At 37.5% G+C, this 19,665-nt stretch overlaps 1 protein-coding gene and 1 pseudogene across 1 annotated transcript in view; one reads left to right on the top strand and one right to left on the bottom strand.

The window, feature by feature from the left end:
• Nucleotides 1-19,665, top strand: part of CNBD1 (cyclic nucleotide binding domain containing 1) — a 493,800-nt gene that overhangs the window by 233,658 nt on the left and 240,477 nt on the right. The gene's annotated exons all lie outside the window — the stretch shown is intronic.
• On the bottom strand, nt 8,149-8,887 carry LOC138088705 (ornithine decarboxylase pseudogene; annotated as a pseudogene).

Raw genomic sequence — 19,665 nt, 5'->3', positions numbered from 1 at the left:
CCCTTCTTGGAAAGTCACAATGCCCATTAGCACAGCAAAAGATCTGAAAATATCTACAGTGAATAACATAACACTGTTTGATTCAGCATTTTTCAAAATTGCTTTATCATAGAACTTCCTCTATTACCTTCCTTTTTTGGGGGTAGAGGGATCAGGAGTTGAAACCAATTAAGAATCTATGAAACACAGTTTGGAATTGATAGAAGGACCTACCTAAACTCGGTGGCAGGGAGTGTCAGAGGATGAGGCCACAGAAGTAACTGCTACAGGTTAGATCAAAAAGGCCTTGGTCTGCCTGTCTTGTTAGGGAAGAGCATAACAGATCTTTCTTCCAGTTGAAAGGAGCCCCACTTAGTGATATATCAGGCCTTAGCACTCGCTCCACTCTAAGGGTGTTGGGAACCACCTCTCTGAGAGGTAAATTAGGAAATATTTACATGGAAGTTTGGGCATATTGTCATCATTTTTCCTCTTTTCAGCTTAGCTTTTATTCACTATAGTAAGAACACTTGACGTGGGATCTATTAACTTTAGTTTTTGAGCGCACAATACAACATTGTCGATCATAGTATCAGTGCTATACAGCAGATATATAAAGTCACTCGTCTTCCATAACTGAAACTTTGTACCTACTGAAAAGCAGCTCCCCATCTCTTCCTCCCCCAGCCCCAGAAATCACCATTCTACTCTTTTTTTATATGTCTATTTTAGACACCTCGTATAAGTAGTATCATGCAGTATGCCCTTCATTGAGTGTTTTGTCTCATTTAGCATAATATCCTCAAAGCTAATCCAAACCGCCACATATGACTGGATTTTCTTCCTTTTCTTCAGAGCTAGTACACATGCTACATATTTGTATTTAATGTATGTACTGCATTTTCTTTATAGACTGCTTCCACATCCTGGCTACTGTCATTAGCGTTGTAATAAACATAGGAACATCTTTAAGTTAGCGGTTTCATTAGTTTTGGATAAATGCTCATAATTGACTTTGCTGGATCATGTGGAGTCACTATTTTTAATCTTTTGGGGACTCTCCATACTGTTTTCTAATGATAACCCTGTATGCAAGACAGCAAAAGAGACACAGATGTATAAGAACAGTCTTTTGGACTCTGTGGGAGAGGGAGAGGGTGGGATGATTTGGGAGAATGGCATTGAAACATGTATAATATCATATATGAAACGAGTCGCCAGTCCAGGTTCGATGCATGATACTGGATGCTTGGGGCTGGTGCACGGAGACGACACAGAGGGATAGGACAGGGAGGGAGGTGGGATGGGGGTTCAGGGTTAGGAACACGTGTACACCTGTGGAGGATTCATGTTGATGTATGGCAAAACCAATACAATATTGTAAAGTAATTAACCTCCAATTAAAATAAATAAATTTATATTAAAAAAATTGACTGCACCATTTTACATTTCACCAACAGTGTACAATTTCTGTACATCCTCATCAAAGATTGTCATTTATTTTTTGTTGTTTTGTTTCCATAGCAGTCATCTTAACAAGTGTGAGGTGATATCTCATTATGATTTTGATTTGCATTTCTCTGATGATTAGTGATGTTGAATATCTTGACATGCATTGCCCATTTGTATGAGAAATGTCTATTTGAGTCCTCTACCCATTTGGTTTTTTTAATTGGCTCCTTTGTATTTTTTTGCTGTTAAGTTGGAGGAGTTGTTCATGTGTTTTGGATATTAATCTTTTATCAGATATATTGTTTGCAAATATTTGATCTCATTCCATAGTTTGCCTTTTCATTATGTTCACCATTCTTTGCTATGCAAAAGTTTTTCGGTTTGGTGTTATTCCACTAATCCACTTTTGCTTTTGTTGTCTATGCTTTTGGAGCATATTTCATATTCAAGGAGTCATTGTCATAAGGACAGACATATAGACCAATGTAACAGAATAGAGAACCCAAACATCAACTCAGGCATACATCACAAGTCTTCAAGAGTACACAAAGGGTAATCTCTTTAACATATGCTGTTAGCAAAACTGGATATCCACATCCAAAAGAATGAAATTGCATACTTATCTTAAAACACACACACAAATCAACTCAAAATGGATTAAAGATTTAAATGTAAGACCCCAAACTGTAAAACTCCTAGGAGAAACCATTCTTCCACTTGAAATATGCTTTTACAAGGGTGCACTCTCTCCAGGTGGAGAAATATACTCTTGTTCAACAATACCTAGGGCTGGGATAGTTTTTCTGATTATAGAAAATGCTTCATTAGTAATAAAGTAATAAAAAATAATAAAAAGTAATAAAATAAATTAAGAACATTTAAAAAGTAATATAAATAAGCATAGCTTTGTTAGTAATAGAGTGCTTTAGTTATCTATTTCTTATTATCTTCACAATTTGGCAGGTAAGAACGTGCTATTTATTATCTTCCAAGAGATCCAGATATTAAATGATTTGATCTCTATTGTGTAGGTAATTGGGAGCCACTGAAGTATTTTATCAGTGAGCAACATGGTCAGACTTCCCTTTGAAGGATTGATGGCAGTGTGGAAGATATGCTGAAGGGGGCACACGTGGAAGTTGAGAAACCAATTAGAGAGGAGGAATCCAGGCAAGAAATGATCAGAACTCAAACTACACCAATGGCAGTGGCAATATGAATAAGGAGATATGGGTATGCGGTTTAGTTAGAAAGTGAATCAACAGAACTAGGAGCCAAGAGGTGCGATGTAAAATAGAGAAAACCTAGGACAACTCACAGATTTTTGAATGGAGGTGAATTATATTTGGTTTGATGAAAGTGTACAACTTTATTCCCAGCACACTGAACTGACATGCTTTAGAAATATCCAGGTGGAGGTGTACAGTTGTTACATTATATATATATATATTTTTAAAGTTGAGAGACATTTATAGTGCAGAAATGCATGCATAGCGGTTGTTCACATTTAGTGATATTTGAAGTGCTGGTCTCAGTCACTCTTGAGAGTGTGTGGGTAGCGGTCCCACTCAGTATCAACACTTAACCCCATTATGTGCCTAATCTGTGCCAGCACTATAGTAAGGACTTTGCACACATGGTCTCATTTACTTCTCTTGATAGTTCTTTAAGGTGAGCGCAATCACCATCATTTTACAAATGAAACTGAAGTTTCCACTTGTTTTGGCAACTAATAATTCATTTGGTTCATAATTATTTCCAGGATGGCTTAAATGTATCTGATAAAATAAACTTGTAATCAGACACAAACATATATACGTCTTTGTGGTTTGTTATCGCAAATAGTTTTTGTAGGGGGTGTATATTCAAAGAATGTTGCTCAGTGATGCCTTTTGACAAATTTAATTTTAATCTTGATTGGGATTTCAGTTTGTTATGAAAATAAAGAACAGAAAATCATGGTGCTGTCATTACCTTTTCATTTCTCTATCAAAGATCAAATTCAGAAGCATTCTTTCTACAGCATTTATGAGTCAGAAACATAGTTCCCTACTAGAATTCTAGTAAAAAAGAAAAAAAAAAAAAAAGGAAGAATACACTTATTTTCCACATGCATTTGGGGTAGGAAGTGGTCCAAGATCTAGAATTTGGTGAAAATCAGCTACTTTGAAGTTTAAGGCGCAGAGCTAAATGAGTTTGTGACCCCTTGTATGGTGGAGGTATCTGGATAGTCAAGTTTAGAGGAAGCCTCTGCACCCATGAGCTTTAACAGCAGACTGACCAGCAGATGAACATTATCTTAAAAAACAGCCTACTCCAAAAAGTAAGTTAATGTAGATTTATCAGCAATTGTTTATGCACCATCTGATTTCTGAGATTTAAACTTGATTATCAATACTGTTTCTTTTCTAATCAGATGTGTTTTTTCTTAATTGTTGGTCTGTCTGGCTAGCTTTGAATATTCAATAAGATTTTTTTTGTGTGTACATATATATTAGATGGTAAAGAAGCCTCCTGCAATGCGGGAGACCTGAGTTCGATCCCTAGGTTGTGAAGATCCCCCAGAGGAAGGCATGGCAACTCACTCCAGTATTCTTGCCTGGAGAATCCCATGGACAGAGGAGCATGGCGGGCTATAGTCCATGGGGTTGCAAAGAGTTGGACACAACTGAGTGACTAAGCATAACACATATATATATACATTTCCATAAATCTGAAAATAGAAAATAAATATCAAGGGTGCCTAGTGAGAAAAAACAGGAAAGAAAACCCTTCACACCAGTGGGAGAGTTGATGTCCACTGGAATTGCAGAATGCAGGCCGAAGGTAACGGTGATAAGGTGACCGTCTTGGCCAAAGTTAACAGACACATTGGTATCCCACATTATGACCACTCTGCTACCTGGAATAATTGACAACTGACTACATATAGAGATACATTTGATTTCTTTGTACATTCTGCAGAGTGCCGCAGACGGTGCTTTGGCTGACATAAAAGACACTTATTGATGTTCTTCCTTTGCCCTTCCCCATCTCCCTTCTCAAGTGCCTACATGCCAGGGGCTTTGCCTGGAGACTTGACTGGATTCCCAGGGCCACTCTTCCTGTTAAACAAGCTCAGGCTGGTCAGAGGGATCTCAGGATCCTTAAGAGTAGAGTTTGGAATTCTGAAGTCTGTATAATTGACATAATTTCATTCCCAGCACATTTGTCTATTTTTCCTTTCACTGTGCAAAGCAGTTTGATTTTTTTAAGTTAAAAAAAATGTTTGGCATGGATAAAGAGCTGTGATTTCTCTCTTTAATACATTCATAAAGTCAGAGTAAATTGAAGTTGGCCATTCATTCTCCTTGTCAATCACATAAGCTTTGAATCACATAGATGAATTTCAGATTCACTAATTACTGCATTATATTATGATAAGCATGTAATTAAACTTATACTTTTTTTTTTGGATTTTACAATTTGGTTAGCAAGGTGTAATAGGTTTTTATACAAAATGTAATGAGTTATTGTGTATCAAGTGCGTAGGATAGTGTCTGATCCTCAGAAGGTACACAGAGTATATCAAGAGTGTTATTCATTTGGCCCTAGGCTTGATCTCTCTTGGGTCAAACTGTGTGGCGTAAAATATGGACTCCACACTTTAGCAGTCTGGACTTTGGATAAGTTATGTAACATCTCTCTGGTTCAGTTTCCTCTTTTGCTATGAGGGGTTCATAATAAGATCTAGGCTTTAGGTTCATGAGAAGATTAAGTAAGTAAAGCTCTTAGAATGGCTCTAGATAATACTGAACCTTCAGTAAGTATTTTTGATGAAATGGATTATATAGTATATCAAAATTACTGTCACTGTGTGGTGTTGTCAAAGGTATCATGGGAAACTGTATGAAGCTTATGCTCAATAGCAAGTTATAGCAATTATTAAGATAAATTGGGGAGCTGGAGAATCTGTCCAAAGACAGATGCCTGTTGTTACACAGTAAAGTAATAAATACTCTGGTACTATATGTAAAGACTTTTTACTCTGAGACTAGTGCATAGTCTAATCAGTTCATAGCACTACATAACAATTGTCAGCATAATATCAATTTAAGAGTTTACATTAAATAAACTTTCTGGAGTTAAAGAGAGTGAGCAAGAACTAAAACAGAAGCATTCCTTAGCAAACACCTTCATTGTTATGCAAGTTACATTATGCAGAAAATATCATATCTCATTTCCCACACAATTTAATAGCCTGCCAGTTATCATTTAGCAGGATCAAGCTATAAATCTTTTATACAATTTAAAGAAGGCTTATGGCACTCATTACTTCTTTCACTTTTTAAAAAGTTTCTAATAATCTTTTTTTCTTTGTAGTTAACAAGGTGCTAAACTCTAAGTTTTCTAGTACAAACTGAGTGTATCATATTGCCTGGTTTCATTGGGTGTTTATTTGCATAGATTATGAGAGGTTAGTATTGAATTCCAAGTAAGCATAGAATCAGTTCAAACAGTACTTGCCGTAATCCTTTCCAGTGCATGATCCTTCAAACAATATCTTAGAATTCCAAGTGGCCTTTATTAATTTAAATGAAGTAGAAGACTAGTTTTTTTTTTCTTAGATTAGTCTAAAAGCTATACTTAAAAAAAAAACCCACATATATGTTTTTGGAATTTTCCTAAGATGTAAAAAAATGGACCGATTCAGAAATTCTTCCTCTAGCCCCTGTATAAAGCAGAAGTGAAGAATTAAGTGTTGACTGATGAAACGCGGCTTGGTGCAGTGGGAGACAGGGCTCTTGGCTGTGAGTGTTCTGTCCTTGTGGCTCTGTGAGGCAGGAGTGGGATGGTAGCTGAAGGAATGCAAACTTCCATGTTTGCCTTCTACTTGGAGATGGGACAGATTTCTGTCATGCCTTTTAAGGTTCTGTTGCTGGATGACTGTCCATTCCATCTGCCATAGGATGGAAACTGCTCTTCTAGACAGCTTCTGATGACCTCTGAAGAGCACCTTCTGCAGTTAACCCATGGCAGTTGGTCCATGTCTTCCAAGAATCATGGCTGTGCCAGAGCCACCACTAACCTGTTTTCTAAATTACTTATGCATTTCTGGCTGTTGGAGCCTTCTGTGATCAAGCAAGTGAGCTGGACCACTCTTATTACCACCAGTGATATAATAGGACTTACAAATCAACGTGAGTGCTCATACTTTTAATATGTCCGAAAAGCTCTATATACATCCCAACACAAGCAACAATAAGATGATTCTTCTCCATGCCTTGGGTTCAATAGAGTAGTGTGCTAAGCAAAATATGTCAGATAGAGAAAGACAAATACTACCCAATCCATCTTATATGTGGAATACAAAGATAACACAACAAATGAAAAGTCAAAAAACAAGCTCACAGATAACAGACAACACATTAGTGGCTGCTGGAGGCAAGAGGTGGGGTTGGAAGAAATGAGTGAAGGGGAATCACAAGGTTTAAAAAAAGAAAAATCAAGACTTATTCACAAGTACATTCACAATTTAAAAAGTGTGCATGTTAAAAAATACATTATAAAAAAGGTCAACCTAACCAGTAATTTAAAAAGGCAAATTTAAAAGTGAGATAGTAGGGGGTCTGGATCAAAATGGCAGAGAAGGATGATCCTGAGCTCATATCGTCCCAAGGACACACTGAAACTGCAACCGCATATAAAACAACCATCTCTGAGACCAACCTGAAGACTAGCAGAACAGATTTCCTACAACTGAGGATATAAAGACAAGGCCACATCTGGAGGGGTAGGAGGGTCAGAGATGTGGTTGAGTCAGAATCCATACCCTAGGTGCAGAGACCTCAAAGCAGGAGGGTTTTGAAAGCTGCAGAGGTCCCCCAAGGAGCGAGATCTCTAACTGACCCCTTGCTGGGATCCTTACCTGGGGAAACTGGCACTGGAAGATGAGTCCCCATCATTCTGCCTTTGAAAATCACAGGGTGTATATCTGAGAGAGCCTGAAAGCTGTAGGAAGCCCAGACTCTGCTCCTGATTAATACATAAACTCTCTTCAAGGCCCAGCACAGGGGCAATAGCTTGAAAAGCATTCAAATGAAGGGGAGATCCATTTGCTAATTTCAGGAAGTGAGCCAGAAAGGCAGAGATGTGGTGGGACTTTCTCCAGGGACAAAAATGCAAGCAGGCTCCTTTTTTGGTTGTTTTGTTTTGATCAGTCCATCCACTTAGCTGGCCTGGTGCTGGTGGGGGCACCTTTTTCTCACTCTCCATCAAGCTAACTAACACCATGTGCTTGGCCCCAGCCCAGAATTCCTCTGAGGGCCACCCCACCATACCACTCACACTGGCCTCGAAAGTGACTCCCACCCCCCCTCCACCGGGCAGGCCACACTGACCAGGACCAGTGCCCCTTCCAAGTGGCTCCTGCTCCAGGAAGCCAACCTTCCTCCGCTTAGTGGGAGCCTCTGCCAGCATGAATCTCGCCTCAGAGTAGCTCCTGGCTTCTGTGAAGCCAGCCCCCGCACCAGAGTTCCGGTACAGGTGTTATCGGATCTTGCACAGCCAGTCCAGGGGCCAGTTCTGTGTTGTTAGCACACCTGTGGCAGTAGAAGCCAGGCCTGACAGACAACCATGTTGGGGGGGGGGGGCAGTCCCCACAGCTGTACAATAGTAGTAGTTGAGGTTAAGCCTTGGAGCCAACCCCACCCATCAGCCTGCCTGAGGCAACCATAGCTAAACCACAACACCCTCAGATTCAGGAAAGCCGCCACCAATAAACAGCAAATACATTGAAATCAGCCAACTACCATGTCAAAGACACAGCAGTCACCAGAGATGGCCTGGATGAAGGTCTCAGGATCAGTACAGACATTTTCCATGTGGAAGCTGACATCAATGACATCAATACTTAGCTCTTTTGCACATTCCTAAAGAAGCCTGCTAGTTTTGACTCTGGGGCCAAATTTCACACTGAGGCGGCAGACTGCTTTGGAATCATCGGTGGCAACCCACAAAACCGACTTTTCCTTTGGGTATGCCCTGGCAACTTTTATCAACTCAACTTCACTATCAAAAGTCATCATCTGGATTCCATTATTGGCAGCATACTTAATCTGAGATACTTGCTTGTAAGAATTCACATAGATAATCCTTTCTGGAGGCTCTGTGAGACTCTGCACCAATTGTATCCCAGTCATGCTGGCACAGTCATATCTTATTCCAGTGGAAGCTCAGGACTTTACTGCGGTTCTGCTCTCATTACACTTGACTGCATTAAAGGGGATGACCAGTGGAAGAGCTTTTAACCATCTCAATTATTTCTTTAGAATGTCTTCCTGGTCTGCCACATGGAAAGCATCCTTATCATCAAAAGAAGAAATTTCATTAATTTTTTTTTGGTCCAGAATGTCTTTGCAGTAAAGCCTTTGTCCAGGAAATGACAGTGAAACTGTTCACTACCAAAGTTGTTCATAGTTGCTTGATGTCATTCTGAAACACAGCAAAAAGGAAAACTAAGAGATTTTAAAGAAATTATTGCCAGCTTTTCACAAAAACTTTTCTCCAGGAATTTTGAGTCCCACTGAAGATGCATTGCCCTCAGTGCAATGGAGGGAGTATTCTGACAAACACAGAATTCGGGGTTCATCTTAGAAGGCATGGGTACACCACACCGGCCCCACAGAGATGCAGGACCACAGGCTGCCCACTGCTCCATTTCTGCTCCCATCAGCTCCCCGTCCAGCCACTGGCCGCCTTGCTCCCACCTGCAGAGGGCTGCCAGCCCAAGCTGGGGCTGCAGTGCTGGAAGAGAGGTGTTGCTGGTGGACGCTGAGGAGACTGACCATAAAGGGACTGTAGATGGACGAGAAAAAGCCATAACTGGAAATAAGAAAACAAGGAAAGACGACTATCTCACTGATAAAAGCATATACACAGGACAGGTAGTGGATCAACCATCTATAAATCAAGCATGACATTTAAAAGACAAGTAAAATCATTATACCTAAAATAGTTACGAGATACACAAAACAAAAATGCAAAATAAGACACCAAAAGCATTAAATGATGGGGGAGGGCAGTAGAAAGCTGCTGCTTTGACAATGCACACGGATTAAATGACTATCAACTTGAAAACAGATTGCTATACACATAGGCTGTTATAAATGACCTTCATGGCAACCAGAAACCAAATCCTATAACAGATGTGCAAAAAATAAAGGAGAATAAATGTAACACTAAAGAAAGTCATCAATCACAACAGAAGAGAAAAAGAAACAGAAAGGGAGAGAGGAGAGCTACAAAACCCATCAGACCACAAAGGGCAAGCTGTAAATAATTACATTTGCTGTGCTTGGTCATGTCTGACTCTGGGACCCCATGGACTGAAACCCACCAGGCTCCTCTGTCCATGGGATTCTCCAGGCAAGAACACTGGAGTGGGTTGCTATGCCATCCTCTAAGCGATCTTCCCACCAGGGATCGAATCCAGGTCTTTGTATTGCAGGCGGATTCTTTACCATCTTAGCTACCCAGGGAAGCCTGAGAATACAGGAGTGGGTAGCCTCTCTCTTCTCCAGGGAAACTTTCCAACCCAGGAATCGAACTGGTGTCTCCTGCACTGCAGGCAGACTCTTTACCATCTGAGCCCCAATAATTACATGCCAATCAACAATTACTTTAGATGTAAATGGAATAAATACTCCAAACAAAAGACATAGGGTAGATGAATGGATAAAAAAAAAGTGAAGTAGCTTTTGTTATTTTGAAGTGTTTTTATACTCTGTTGTTTTTACACAAATAGTGTTATAAAACTCATTTCCAAAATTGATTTTATATTTTTCTAAAATATGATACCTAAATACATAAATACATTGTTTATCATAGGTATAAACAACAGAAGGATGGAACAAGCACAAAGAACTTTATATAGTACATTTTTTTCAGCTCTAGTTTTATCAAAAATCAGTGCCCATTAACACCATCTGAAAATGAAATACATTATAAAAGGTATATGGATATTCTCCATGACTTCATTTGTAGCAGAGTGACTTTTATCATGAGGGTCAAAATTGACTATATTCTTGAATTATCAATATATTCTTCTAGAACAATGTTGTTAACAACTTAAAGCAGTAGTCATGATGTTTTTAAATTATTAACAAATGTATACTTTATCCAATAGTCAATTTTTACTTAAATCACTTTAAGTCAGAATATAAATCTGTAAAGGAATCTCTGCAGAGTGGAATTAGTAAGACGTTGAGTCAAACAACTAAGTTATGGGAAGGCTCCTAAACTAGATGAGGCTTCACTTAAAGTTTTCTCCAAGCAGAAATTTTTAACCAGAGATGAGGTCTTATGACAATTAGAAAATCCAGAATGTATTATAATGGAGATCAATATTTGATGATTGAACTACGTGGTGTATTTCCTTAATTCAAGCATCTTGTTTCTAGGAACTGGTTTAGCTGCTCTAACAAAGAGATCCTAAAATACAGTGAATTACATAATCTAAGCTTTATTTTATTTGCTTGTGTAACAGACTAGAGAAGTTTGGGCTGGCAGGAGCCTCAGCTTCAGCAAGATATTCAGGAGCTAAATTTGCTTTCATCATGTTACTTGCCATCGCACATATATATAACCCTCCATATATATCTGCAGGGAGAAACGTAAGAGTGGAAGGGGAGGGAGAACAGTTTCCCCTTTGTGTATGTAATCAGGAATTATCCACATCACCTTCTTTCACTATACTTTGGCAAGAGTTCACGCTTGTAGACACAGTCAGTTGCAAGGGAGGCAGCTGTTGCACAGCTAAAACTTGCAAGGATTTCTATTACAAAAGGTAGAAGGGGAGGCTGATAGTGACAGACAATCTTCAATCACCCCTGTGCTTTTTCATGACAATATACGGTAGAAGGGCATCAAAAAGGACTCGTTACATGACAAAATACACATGAGCTGCTTAAAGGAAAACTTGGAGAATATTGAGCCAACTAATAATTGAATGCACATAAAAGCAGTCTAGAATTCCAAAAACAATAAAAATAGAGAATTTAAAAAATTTTTAGAAACACTTTATTGAAGAACTGGAAATTCTAAATCAGTTTCTACAGCACTGAGTGTGACTTATTCAGACAATGTATTGTATTCAGCTATGCCTTACCAAGTAACTTGGCAAATCTAACTACATATCCACTTTCAAGTACAGGAAAAAATTTAAAAAATCATATTATTGACACAATAACACTTTCATTAGTTTATCCAGAACATTGTAAAGCTCTGGAATACAAAATTTAAAGGCCAAAATATGATGAAAGCATTTTGTGTATGTGTGTGTGCCCAGTCACTCAGTCATGTCTGACTCTTTGCAACTCATGGACTGTAGCCTTCCAGGCTCCACTGTCCATGGAAATTTCCACTCAAAAATACTGCAGTTGGTTGCCATATTTTTCTCCAGGGAATCCTTCTGACCCAGGGACCAAACATGCATCTTTGGTGTCTCCTACATTGGCAGGAGGGTTCTTTAGAACTAGCACCACCTGGGGAGCCACAGAGCAGCATTTTATTAGATTACAAAACAGTTTCATACTTAGGTCTTGGTGTCGAAGTGTTGCTCTGTAAAAGGTTTCTTTATAGAGTTAATTCAGGTATGCTGAGTGTTCAAACATATTGCAGGGTCTTTCTACAACAAAATATTAGACATCCCCCCTCTTTTATTTTATTTTTTTGACCTACAACATTATGTTAGTTTGTGTACAAAACATAGTGGTTTTATATCCACATGCATCTAAAAACGGGAATTCCCAGGCGGCACTAGTTCTAAAGAAGACACCTGCCTGTGCAGGAGACATAAGAGCCACAGGTTCAATCGCTGGGTCAAGAAGATCCTCTGGAGAAGGAAATGACTACCTTTCCAGTATTCTTGCCTAGGGAATCCCATGGACAGAGGAGCCTAGAGGGCTACAGTCCACAGGGTCACAAAGAGACACAACTAAAGTGACTTTAGCACACGAAATGATCGTCGTGATGAGCCTAGTCGTCTGTCACTACACAAAGATGTTTCATAATTATTGACTGTATTCTCCGCACTGTGTATTTTGTATCCATGGCTTATTTATGTTGTGACAAAGATTGTGCCTCTTAATCCCCCTCACAGATGGATTTCTCTCTTTCCCATACTGATCTCTCTTGACACCACCTGTTTCTTCTGCGTATCTATGACTTTGTTTCTGTTTGGTTAGGTTTATTCACTTGTTTTGTCTTTTAGGTTCCACATAAAAGTGAAATCACATAAGATGTGCTTTTCTCTGACATTTCACTTAGGTCAGTATCTTCTAGGTGCATTCATATTGTCACAAATGGCAGGATTTCATTTTTTATGGGTAAGTAATGTTCCATTGCTTGTTTACGTGGACTGTATAGCCCATGGGATCACAGAGTCGGACATGACTGAGTGATTTTCACTCCACTTCATATAAATATTTACACACACACACACGTATAGAAATGGGATTTCAAAAAATTTACCTCTGCTTCACTGACTACACTGAAATCTTTGACTGTGTGGATCACAACAAACTGTGGAAAATTCTTAAAGAGATGGGAATACCAGACCACCTTACATGTCTCCTGAGAAACCTGTATACAGGTCTAGAAGCAACAGTTAGAACTGGACATGGAATGATGGACTCATTCAAAATTGGGAAAGGAGTACATCAAGGCTATATGTTGTCATCCTGATTATTTAAATGCAAAGTACATCATGCAAAATGTCCGACTGGATGAGTCACAAGCCAAAATCAGGGCTGCCAGGAGAAGTACCAACAACCTCAGATATGCAGATGACAACACTTTAATGGCAGAAAGTGAAGAAGAGCTGAAGAGCCTCTTGATGACAGTGAAAAAGGAGAGTTTTAACTGGCTTAAAACTCAGTATTCAGAAAACTAAGATCATGGCATCTGGTCTACCAAGGTCCACATAGTCAAAGCTATCGTTCTTACAGCCATCATGTATGGAAGTGAGATTTAGACCATAAAGAAGGCTGAAAGCCAAAGAACTGATGTTTTCAAACTGTGGTGCTGGAGAAGATTCTTGAGATTCCCTTGGGCAGCAAGGAGATCCAACCAGTCCATCCTAAAGGAAATCAAAGTAAATATTCATTGAAAGAACTGTTGCTGAAGCTGAAGATCCTAACTTTGGCCATCTGCTGTGAAGAGCTGACTCACTGGAGAAGACTGTGATGCTGGGAAAGATTGAAGGCTGGAGGAGAAGGGGACGACAGAGGAGAGACGATTGGATGGCATCACCAACTAAATGGACATGGGTTTGAGCAAACTCCAGAGATAGTGAAGGACAGGGAACCCTGGTGTGATGTAGTCCATGGGGTGGCAGAGAGTCAGAGATGACTTTGCAACTGAGGGACAACAACAACAATATAAATATCCCACATCTTCTTTATCTATTCATTTATTGAAGGACTAGGTTGTTTATATGTCTTGGAAAAAGTGCTGCAGTGAACATAGAGATGGATATATCTTTTTAATTAGTGTTTTCATTTTCTTCAGATAAATACCCAGAAGTGGAATTGTTGGATTAGATTGTAATTTATTTTTAAAATTTTGAGGATATTTCATACTGCTTTCCATAGTGGCTACACCAATTTACATCCCCACTAAGAGGGATATAAACATATTTATTCAGGAATAGGATTTTTTTTCTGAGTCTAAGCTAAAGTAGACAAGCTAAAGTAGATATTCCATAATAGGAAATAAGCCAAGAAAAAACATATACTTACCACGGGAATATTAAAAAAATCCTTAAACATTGACCCACACTGTAGAAACTCAATGAATATTTTAAATTAATTTTTAATGCTTAATATTGTTCAGTATGCTAAAGTTGCAAGGAAATTTAAAAATTATTTAGAAGAATTTGAGTAATCAAATTGATATAGTTAAGTTACAGGTCTGGAAATTAAAACTTTCTGATTTCTCATAATTTTAAATTTCTCAAATTTTAATCTTGACTCATAGAAGTCCCATGGTTTTAAGACTCTGTGGACAATTTTCACTGTGACTTCAATATTAATGTTTAATAAAAACAACCCACATTTCTATCAAATTTCTTGTTATTTTTCTGCATAAGTTATTACTTACCCCAGACAGGTTGCAAACCTAAGAATCATTCTGAAATCCTGTTTCCTAGCATGCAAAACTAAAAATTTATCTAAATCCTGTCTGACTTTTCTTTGCAGTATTGTTTCTTATTTATGCACATTCAGCTAGTTTCTTTGCTATTATGTATGATATAATTATTGTAAACAATTTCATAACCACACTTTTATTTCCTAACTATAACTTTCTGCAAGTGAAATTTCTAAGTCAAATGTTATAAACTTGTAAAATGAAATAAATTTTTAGCCATTGAGAGATTACATAAAGAAATTAATGTGACCTTTCTTCGTGTTCTGCATCCAGGTATTGAACTCTCTTTTTTGACATCTACTTAGCATACTCAAAATAGAACTCTCTGCTTTTACTGCCTACCTGCCTCACTGTCAATGACTCTAAGCTATTTTCCATTTCCTTCTCTCACCATACGTCAGATCAAGATTCACTAAAGTGACAAATGTAAGCATTATATTTAATAATTTCTGTCCATTTTACGCCACATGTTGATAAGTCTTTTTAGGTTTGTCTCCAAAATACGTCTTGATTTTGTCTGCTTCATTCCATTCACACTGACATCAGTCTCTGATCAGCTTGCCACCTGGATATTGTGATAGCCTCCTTTGTAGACTCTTGGACTCTGCTACTTCTGCCTTCGAGTCTGTTATATACACAGCTGCTAGAATGCTCTTTCAAAACACAAACTGAACTGCAATGGCTCTTCAGTTAAATCTGTTTACTGATGTACCATTTCTCTTCTAATAAAATCTAAAGTAAAAACCAAACAAAACAATTCAAAGAAAACTAAACTTAACAGGTCCACAAGTGACGTGGGGGACCTGGTCCTGCCCATTCTTCTGAAAGTCAGCTCTTCTCATTCTTCTTTGGTGCTCCAATCTCTGGTCAGCTTCTCTTCTCTTCCTCAGGATTTCTGATCTTTGCACATGTGGTTCTTTCTTCTCTCTTTTTTTTTTAAATTAGTGTGTGGTTGCTTTACAGTGTTGTGTTAGTTTCTGCCGGACAAGAGAAGCAGCTATATGTATATATGTATCCCCTCCCTCTTGGGTCTCCCTCCCCAAAATCCTTCTTAGTAAGAAAAAATAAAGATTTAATGCATTATTATGTACTCTGTTGAAAGAGGAAAAATGCATTTTGTTGGGGGGTGGGGTATGCAGGGCTCCCGACACTGGTTGTTCACTGAAAACTTCTCTCAGAGTCGAATATTTAAGAGTAGACAGAAATATAAGGAAGAGCCAGCCATAAGTTTTTGTGACAAGAATGATTGGAAAATAAGCTTATTTCCATTTGGGCAGTTCTTTCCCAACTATTCTTGTTGCAAAAATTTATGGGTGGCTCCTCCTCATACTTCTGTTTACCCTTAAATATTCTTCTCTGAGAGAAGTTTCCCATGGACAGCCAGTGTCAGGATCTCTGCATCTCCACCACACACACACACACACACACACACACACACACACACACTATTTTTCCCTTTTCAACAGAGTATATAATTATGTATTTAATGTTTATGTTTTATTACTAAGAGAATCACAGCCCATGCTCCATCTATCATTTTAAACAAAATCTATGAAGTCATTTTCTGAAGCTTAAATTCAGTAGCTGTTATGTGATCTTATAAAATATTTTGAATTTTTGGTAGCAGAAATAATGCATGCTCTTTGTGAAAAAATTCAGTATTATTTGGAAACATTATCATAAAACATACTTACCTTAAATCCCACAACTTTGATATTATCACCATTAACATTTCTGTGACCATTCATTCAAGTATGTCTTTAATATCATATCAAACATAATTATGCATTATAAAGTGAAATCAAAACACACATGCTTTGTATGGAAATTTATTGTAAACTGTCATTTAGAAATTTGGCTTCTTTCTACCTTTTCTCCTTAAATATGATTTTTAAAAAATATCAACACATTGCTGTATAGATATGTATATGATCAGCAAGATTTATTATTATTTTATCATATTGGGATATTATTGATGCACTTTGGATGGCTTTTCTCAATTACCTTCTACATCATGAGAATGTTGCCAAATTTATGGTTATAGAGTTAATGTGTAATGTATCTCTAGTACTTCTAACAGCAATCTCCCAGTTGAGAGGCATATTTTATGAACTAGGCTACAATAGTCATTCTTGTGATGTTGCTTAAGGGTGAAGTTAAAATTTAGATTTGGAAGTCTGAATTAAGAACTCATTAGCCTAATATGTCTGGTGTACTATAACATGCATTTTTCATTTTTGAGGAAGATTATTTCAATTTATAGTTACAGCTTTTCAGTCTTGTTTTTTTTTTTTTTTTTTGGTGATACTCATCAATGTACCTGGAGACAAGGCTGGGATTCAGAGGAGATGCCAAAGTATGTGCCAAAAAACTCAGTAGTCAAGATAAAATATTTTTAATGCAAAAATTTTTAAAAATAAAAATAAATGCAAAAATCTATGATGAACAAAATATTAGAATTTTAAACAGATGTGTTTTCTTGATTTGTTTTATGATTCTGCATTTTTATTCAATGACAAGTACTGTTATTTTCCATCTGCTCACTGTTTCTGAACCACTGGGTGGTCGGGTCCCTACTAGGTGGATTTATGAAGGTTGACAATGGTGTGTGAACAGATTAGGCAATGCAGGGTTTTATATTCACTCATGGGTTTTATTATATAACCTTTTTATTAACATTTTCCACTTGGTTCAAAATATGGGAGGTATTTTGGTAAGTCTACATACAAGGGGCATTTTTTCTTTTTTTTGCTTCTGTTTCCAAGTTAGCTCCACATGACAGTGCTAGATGAAAATATTGTGATTTACTCACCTAGAAAATATGATTATATTTCTTTATTATGTTCCCTTAGTCTTCAATTATTTGAATATCTAGTTCAGTAATAAGCTTAATTAAATCATGCTTGCACTGAATTCAGTCTGTCAAGGATTAAGTCAGTTTGTTAACTTAGGTTAAAATTTACTGTTTTATAATTCTTGCATTAATATTTACTGACTTTTCAGTTTTGAATGAATATTTGCAGTACAAAATACAGCAGATGTTACTGGTTTCTTCTTCTTATTTTTGCATTCCTAAATTATGAAAAAGAAAGATAACCATAAGTAATAGTCAATTTTAAAAAGTGTTATTTCCCTATTCCCATGTAGAATGGCAGGACAGAGGAAAATGATATCTGACTTAAGCTGTATCTGACACCGACACTATCTGTGTTACCTTGAAATCTGAGGCTACTCACGTTCATTCAATAATAAGAAAACCGACTATTTGAATTTACAGTGCTGTTACTATATGACACGAAGCAGTATAAGTGAAACTGCTTTGAAAATGTAAAAATGTTATTCAAATTATTCTTGAATGCTATTAATTATGCTATTCTTGAATGCTAATAATTATTCAAATGCTATTATAATGATTCTTATTATATGCATTCATTTTTTTCCATAGAGGGAGAAGGAAACATTCTCGGGACATAAAATGGGAGTAAAGGTGTAAAAGGGCGTATGTAAGAAGTAATTGTCATGGCTCAAATTGATAGCACGGCTAGTTCTGCTACTTCCTCAGATATACTCTTGCTATGAAAAAGGTTTGCTCCCAAAAACCTCATAATGTTGAAAATCATTTTATGAAATAACTGTTCCAGTGGAGAGAAAGACTGAGATTTAGAGAATTTTATCCTCAAAATAATGGAGTTTTTTTTTCCTACAGTAACTTCAATATGGAATTATTTTAAATAGCAAAATTCCATAATTCTAAATCTTACCATGTCACTGAACAAAGCCAGTGCTGATAATGAAGAATTTGGCCTTTCTTTTCCTAAAACCATGGTCAAAATATTAACACAGTGTGGCTTATCATTCTTATTACACATTTTATATAAACACAAGGCACAAAATTTTACTACCCATAAGTCCTAACATCCTTTTTTAATCACATAGTAACCAGTATTAATGAGATAATGCAATTCATATTCCTTAATTTGTTGATGTTATAGTAAATAATATTATAAAGCCTCACACTGTAGTAGAATTGCATGTATTATAAAAATTGCTTTCTAGTATATTAGAAAGAAGACAGCTCTGAGAATAATTATAACAAAAAATGGTTTGGATTTATATGCATGACTTTGGGTAATTGTTGAAGCAGAGACATTACTTTGCAGACAAAGGTCCATACAGCCAAAATCATGGTTTTTCCAGCAGTCATGTGCAGATGTGAGCGTTGGACCATAAAGAAAGCTGAGCTCTTAAGATTTGATGCTTTCAAACTGTGGTTTGGAGAAGACTCGTGAGAGTCCCTTGGACTGCAAGGAGATCCAACCAGTCCATTCTAAAGGGAATCAGTCCTGAATATTCATTGTAAGGACTGATGCTGAAGCTGAAGCTCCAATACTTTGGCCACCTGATGCAAAGAGCTGACTCATTAGAAAAGAACCCTGATGCTGGGAAAGATTGAAGGCTGGAGGAGAAGGGGACAACAGAGGATGAGATGGTTGGACGGCATCACTGACTCAATGGACATGAGTTTGAGCAAACTTAGGGAGATAGCGAAAGACAGGAAAGCCTGCTGTGCTGCGGTTCATGGGGTCACAAAGAGTCGGAAATAGCTTAGTGACTGAACAACAAATAATACAGAATGTAATAAAACCTCACTTTTATTTGCTTATAGTCTAGTAGGAGATAACTGTGAAGAACAAGAAAAGAAAATACATATATACACACATAAGCATACAATAAGGTCTCTTTCATTGAAGGCAGATTCTTTATTGTTTGAGCCACCAAGGCGTGTGGGCTGCCATTTCCTACTCCAGGGGATCTTCCTTACCTAGGGAAGGAAGATCTTACCAGTGTCTCTTGTTTCCTGCCTTGGTAGGCAGGTTCTTTATGAGTAGTCCCACCTGGGAAGACAAAATCATGAAGTGCAGTATTATTTTTTCCTCAAAGCCTGACCAAACAGATATGGAGAAATAAAAAGATGTCATTTTTATTACCAGCCTTCAAAAAGTAACATGTTTTAAAATTAAAATGGTTATATAGTTATATTTCAAT

This window comes from Capricornis sumatraensis, chromosome 11 (assembly GCF_032405125.1).
Source record: "Capricornis sumatraensis isolate serow.1 chromosome 11, serow.2, whole genome shotgun sequence".
Classification (NCBI taxonomy): Eukaryota; Metazoa; Chordata; class Mammalia; order Artiodactyla; family Bovidae; genus Capricornis; species Capricornis sumatraensis.
This window is presented reverse-complemented; position numbering and strand designations above follow the sequence as displayed.